Here is a 6,934-nt window from a genome sequence, read left to right as displayed (position 1 = left end):
AAGCCAGGGTATCAGCTTCCACAACATGACAGTGTAACTGTGTCCTAGACTCCCACAACCCTTTTTGTGAGAAAGTGCCTCCTGTTCTCAGTTTGAAATGTGCTTCCTCACAAGCTTCTACTTGTGTCCTGTGGTTTGTGTTTCACTATTGATTCTAAAGAAGTGCGATGGTTTGGTCATTCTGAATCCTTGAATCTGGCCCCCTCTTGTTCAAGACTAAAACAGTTCTTGTCTGTTAGTGCCCCGGACAGTCCTTTCAACCTAGGACAGTAACAGGCTGCTATTCTCTGGATTGGTTTCAGAGCCGCAGTATCTTGTTTGTAACATGGTGACTGAAACATGCGAACAAATTGTAAATAAGGGTTTACTACTGCACAGAGTTTTCTTATAGTGTAAATCTGACTGCAGTTCTAATCTGTTTCTTGCAATTTCTTACAGTACAGTGAATGATTTCTGCTAACCTTTTGCAACCTTTTTTCCTTCTTTTGTGCAAAATTTAATCTGCTGCCAAGTGTAAACTAAATCCTCTTTCTCAGTTACAATAGGTGTGGTCCCTACACAAATATCGAGCAAAAAGTTCTTTAGCACCATCCTACTGAAATGAAATTTGGGAGCTTATTGAGCACCTTTGTTCCCCTGCCACGGGTTCCAGATACTTCAGCTTCATGCTTGTGTTCTAACACAGGATATTGTGGACGAGCTGCAGATAAAGGGCAAGTGAGGAAAACTCAGTGCTTCCCTGACAGATTTTGCATTGCAAAGCGACTGGATTCTTCATAGTGCTGTTCTTTGAAACAGACAATGCGATTGTAAAGATTACCATAAAATGAAGTACCAGTGGATTGAAAATGAAGCAGTTCTCTTTTCACGAATGGCCCATCCTTTAACTGTATTTGACCTTTGGGAAGTTTTATATATAACCCCACAACCTGCAGAAAAGCAGGGATTTTTTAAAACCTAATGATGACAAGCCTGTTTTTTGTAATAAAGCTGCTAATCATAACAATCCATTAAAGATGTGCTTAAATGATTTTCTTAACACCACAGAGCAGGTATGTGTAAATTCTAATCCTGATATCAGGAACACCCCCCTCCGTGGGCATTCAGAATCTCTTTCTTGGGAAAATGCCTGTGGAATACTGGTCACGATATCGATTTCTTCAGTTCCACATTTCAGTAGGCCTTACTGTTACAGTACAGCATTGTGCTAAGTAATGCTGGTATTACAGCGATGACTACAGATCACAATAAATGCTGGTAAACATGTTTGCATTTGGAAGTAAATCCCTTTAAAAAACTACCGTGCGAGGCTTGGGAAGTGCATGGGACTGCCCCGGGGAACTCCCTGGATGGAAATGAAGCTCCTGGACAAGAGCCAATCAACCCTGGCGCCATGTGCCGCTCAGGACTTCTGCGCGTCTCTGGGGCTGGGATAAAGAGATCTGCCTGCATCCACACAAGCAACGCCTTCAACAACAGCTCGCATCCAGGCAGTTCCTCTACTCTTTACACCGGTTAAGCATGGATTGATTGATGAATTGATTTTTCACATACTGGATATGTACAATAGTTCAGGTGGGTCTGTCTGTCCCCTGCTCCTGCCTCCCACCCCTCCTCTCTCCCAGCTTTTGTTCTCCTGTGCTTCTTTACCTTGTAAAAGGCTTACTGCCCTGTCTTCCTCACACCTGAAGAAGGCTCCACAGGCGAAATGTATGTTTTCTTTCTTCTCTTTTCAGCATGGAATAAACCTATTACTTGTTCCTTATATATATATATTATACTTTCACCATCCAAGTCGCAAACTGGAAGAAGGCCTTGGAAGTGTATGGGGTTGTTTTGAGACACAGAGGCCTGATAGTTAGTATTTCTGCCTCACAGCATAGGCTTCCAGCTTGGGATGTCTGTCTGTATGGAGTCTGCATGTCCTTCCTTGTTCATGGGAGCCTTTTCTAGGTGCTGCTCCAGTTGCCTCCCATATCCCAAAGGTGTGCCGGGTTCATGTGATTATCTTTTTGTTTTAGCACCATGAGCAAAATGAAAAAGTCTCTATCTCGGGAGTCTCTATTCCCAAGCCTGTGACCTGAGGGTATACATGTTTTCAATTACTGGACTGAAAACAATTTAAAAAAAATCTAGCTAGTAAATCACTGGAAGTTCAATTAAATAATCAAGGGCAAGGTTGGAACAAAGACCAGGAGACTCTGGGGTCAAAGTCCTGTACAATACCATATCGAGATTACCCTCTGGAACAACAAATGTTGAAATAAAGACCATGTTAACTACCACTCTAAGATTCATGCATTGCTCAGTAAGCCTAAAGGATCAATGATCAAAAACTAGTTTAAGAAACAATGATGCTTGCAAAATCATACACACTCTCAGTAACTGATTGCTTCTGGAGCCATTTCTAAAGCAGCATATAGGCTAAGGATCCCTTAAAAACACACACATCCTTTCTGCATAGCACTTTGTACTTCTACTGTGAAGTACTGTGTAGCACTTGTGCTGTGAACTCCACACTCTTACTATTGGCTACAGCTATGCACACATACCCCAATCACCTTTCACATTCACCCTCGCTGTACCCTGATTAACTTCAACTGAAGTAAGAAGTAAAGAAAAAGGGGTGAATTATTTATTTTTCCTCCTGAAAAAATAAGTCTCACCACTTATTTTTAATCTCTTTTGCATTTATTACGCCAATCCAAAACAGCCCGATCCTGAGGCATGCCGTGGGACATCGATTTCATCCTCCTGTTACAGTGCGTACTTGCACAGGCTTAGTATTGGCTTGTGTGTTTTTCTGTGTCCAGTCAGTTGTTTTTATTTCCTGTCAAAATCGATGCCTGTTTTCATTAGGAACAAAAGGTATTGAAATACTACAGCGGAGGACCTGAGCTCCTACTGCTACCTCACATCACACAGTGTTATTCTAATGAAGGTGTCACGAGCTCGTGATCAAAGTGCTCTGATATTTGGTGAACACAGCAGTGTGTTGCTTATCCTTCTGCTGCATTACAAAGCCAGACTGCATGAGCATTCACTTTTTAAAGATGGGTTTAATAGTGATGTCATTGACCTTTAATGACCTTACAGTGGTTTACAAGTGTAGTAATTAATAATGCAAAAACTTTTTAAAAGTAGACACACCATCAATTATCATGAGATGACTGAACTGGAGGTATAAGTACTGTATAATACCCATTGCTTGTTTTAATTCACTGGGTATCTTCATTTGTACTTATTAGGCAGAATCAATATTCTGTAAATTATGCCAACATACATAACATTATTATTAGACATTAAATAAATTAATAAATAAAATTGCTTCAAGTGACAGTTTAATTGTACTTTTTAGGTGACTGTGTGGAGTTGCTCTTTGATGTAAGAAAATTCAGGTTCTTTCAAAAGGATTTTCAAACACTTTAAAGTCAATTTGTTTATGACAAGTAGTCATTCCAATCGTCACCTGAACTTTGTGTGTGTTTTCAACACGGTGAGTTAGAAACACTGAGGTGTTTTACAAGCAGCCCAAGGCTTGCAGTTAAAAGCCTGGCAGCTTTCCAGCTCACAAGCACTGGAAACTTTTAAAAATTCATGTTAGAAATGGTGCCCAGTGATGAGATGGGAAGGAGTCTTCCCACAAGTTTACAGTCACTGCTGCTAAGGACGACAGTAACAGAGCATCTGTGATGATTATCTTCTGTTTTTTGATGATTGTAAACCTACTGCATGAAATGGATGTGCAGTACTTTTAAAAGAGTTAATAAAGTGGATTTTCACTTTCAGTTTTCATGTGAAACATGAACTGAGCATACCAGCAATCGCTGGTTTTTGAAAGCAGTGGCAAAAGTAGGCCATAGGCCACATCTGGAGAAGTACACTACCAAGCACAGAAAATACCACCTAACTGACTTAAATTACAGCCATTTATTTAATCTTTTAACATCAGTTTTTGCACCAATACCTTAGGAACTAAATGAACTAAATGTGGCATTACTACAATATAAAAGCCTGCATAGTCTGAATATAACTACTATCTTGCTGCTTCAGGTCTTTAAAACAGGTTGTATAGTGTTACTTTGCTTTTTAATGTGGCATTATCCTGCCTGCTTGCAACTGTTATTTTGTGGGTTGACTGTATACCTTATCTTGCTGAATTACCTGCCGAGGAAATGTGTTCTGGTGATAAGGTGGTGAGATTGTGTGAGTTGGAAAACTATCGCTCTGACCGACTTCCAGGCCAAGAACAACACAGGTTAAGTCAGGTCTTTGTCTACCAGCAAATTGTGTTGTAGCAGTAGTGAACCTCAGCCTTACGTAAATATTCTAATTCACGTTATTTATCACAATGATAAAAAAAGCCAGGTACTAGCACTTTTGCACTGATATGTGATGGTTCTGATGAGTGTTGAAGAAGCAGGAGATCTGCATGTGCCTGTCTTCCTTTCCCGAGGTTTGTCCTCCTGATCTTGTGCTGTGCATTTTGACACGGACAGCAGCCATTTTTAATGAAACAGTGGGTGGAGGGTGAGAGCAGCACAGCCCGGGCTTTCCTTTCCCTTCGATTGTATTCTCTTTGCCGAAAGCGAATGGCCTGAATAGGTCGTCAGAAAGAAAAAAAAAAGAGGAAAGGGGTGTGCATGCAGATGCAAATTTTATAGGGCACCAATTAAAGAGAAATTTTATGAGGCTTTTTAAAAAAAAATAATGCTTCTTTTTTAGAACAATAATACTGTCAACACAGCAGACAATTAACCCAGGTCCCTCTCTCCAAAAGCTCGGTCAGGGGTCCCTTCAATCGATGACTTAATTGCCTTGCACCCCGGTGATAATAGGATTGCACCTCCTTTGTGCCAGACTGCCCCCACACTGGAGAAATGAGGTGCTACCTGTGTGCAGTATTGTGTTGGCCTTGTCCCGATCTCCGCTGTTAAGGCTGAATGAAATGGGACTGTGCAATCTATCCTGGTTTACAACAGGGTTCTGAGCTCGGCCACGTGGCAGCTGGGAGCTCCGTAGAGGCCCATATGTCTCAATACAGCCATTCAGGCCTGACAGGCATGGTGTAGCTTCAGTCTGCTGCCAACTCTCCTTAGCTAACAGGAAACAATTGGGCTGTTAACCAGACAATGACATGTGACCCTCATTAAATGTTTAACCAAAATCCGCTCCAGCCACCTCTGCATCGAATCCTGCCATTCTTTAGCATCTGTTTTTTTTTCCCCTGCAGTTGATCTTTTCAAAGCTGAAAATGTCAAAACACAATTAAAAATTCAATTATTGCTCTAGAACATGATCCACCATGCTCTTCACAGAATGTGCTTGTTCGATTTGAGACGTTGTGAGGCATACTTCTGTTACAGTTATTAAGTTGTGTTTAGCCGCATGCTAAAATAAAAACTCGATGTTGGACTGAGGTGAGTCGATGTGAGACCGAGGACCATCGCCTGCTTGGTGACATTTAATATAGACAAGTGAATGGTGTTGTGTGCAGGCAGCAAAACATGAACTGAGAACAGAAAATTGCAGGCACTCTGCTTGAAGGGGCTACCTATGAAAAAGCCTTATTGTATATATTTTGTTCTTATGTAGACATAGCATTTTCAGCTCCTTGACAATGTGGGGAAGAAATAAAAAAAGCAAGCACAAAATATTAGGATGTATAGTGAAGAGTGTAGACTTTACATCAAGCTCTGTTAATGTTGTACGGTGCATCAGTAAGACCTTGTATAGTATATTGTGTACAATTTTGTTCCTTATGTACTAAAAAAAATGGGGTGGCACTTTTTCACACAATGAGGTGTAGAAGACTGGAACAAGCTACCCTCCCACGTTGTCACAACTGACACTCCTTGCAAAAAAAGGACTGGATGAGATCAAAGTTTCTTCAAAGTATATTGAATGGTTGTGGAGTTGTTTAAATGCAAATCCTTCATTTTGTCTGCTGTGATACCATTCCCATGCATTCCTTTTATTCTACATTGTGAAGAAGACCCATAACCTGTCATCAGAAACCCTAATGTGTTGCTATTGATCCATCAGAAATTGAACACATTAATACAGTATACATACAGTATTTCTATATAATCTTCTTCATATGCACGGATATAGGATTTGGTATATCTAGAGTCTTAAAAATCTCGTTTATGGCACAAGCCAAATTCAGATGCTGTACCAGCTGTGTATGACAATACTAAGCATATAGGTGGTTGTGAAGTTCAGTACACGTGAGCCATTTTTGCCAAGCAGATTAAATCCTGCCTGAATCAATGCCTTCGAAAGGTTACCACGATTCAAACAGATTGACCAAATGATTCTACTCACCTTGGCGTAGCTTATGTTGCACTGCAGGCGTTTTCTAGCTCTTTTCCTTCTCTTTCCAATATTGTATTGTTCTGATGGTGTGCACATGTGGGACAGGTGGGGGGGGGCTTGTCCTCCCCCACAGAGAGTTACGACAGACCCCCCCCCGGCCACAGTGGGAGGCACGGGGTTTTGACAGGGGGCTCGTCTGTCCTCGTCCCCCTCCCTCGCTGCGGCTCTATTGCAGTCCCACTTGTTAAGTGAGAGGGGGAAAGTGAATGGAAGGGTCACGCCCTCTGAATAGCAAGGTCGTCTGTGTGGGACTGCAAATCACAGCCGACTCTGCAGGGTGAAAGCTGAGCCTCTCCGCGATCCCTCTGTGAGTCGTGAAATCAGGATTTCTCACATTTTTCCTAAGTGTGGCCAGCTTCAAAATACCGACACAAAACGAACAGCCCCCTGACTATATTTAAGAAGAACTACCATCACCCACTACTTATCCTATCTACTCTATATAGTTCTATATATTTCTAGCTTTTCTCAGAGTAAAACCTGGGGACAATTCATTTTGACAGTTCAATTGACCTATTATGTGGGGAATTAATGGAATTTGAGGGATAAAGAACCG

This window comes from Lepisosteus platostomus, chromosome 13 (assembly GCF_059453375.1).
Source record: "Lepisosteus platostomus isolate fLepPlt1 chromosome 13, fLepPlt1.hap1, whole genome shotgun sequence".
Taxonomy (NCBI): Eukaryota; Metazoa; Chordata; class Actinopteri; order Semionotiformes; family Lepisosteidae; genus Lepisosteus; species Lepisosteus platostomus.
This window is presented reverse-complemented; position numbering follows the sequence as displayed.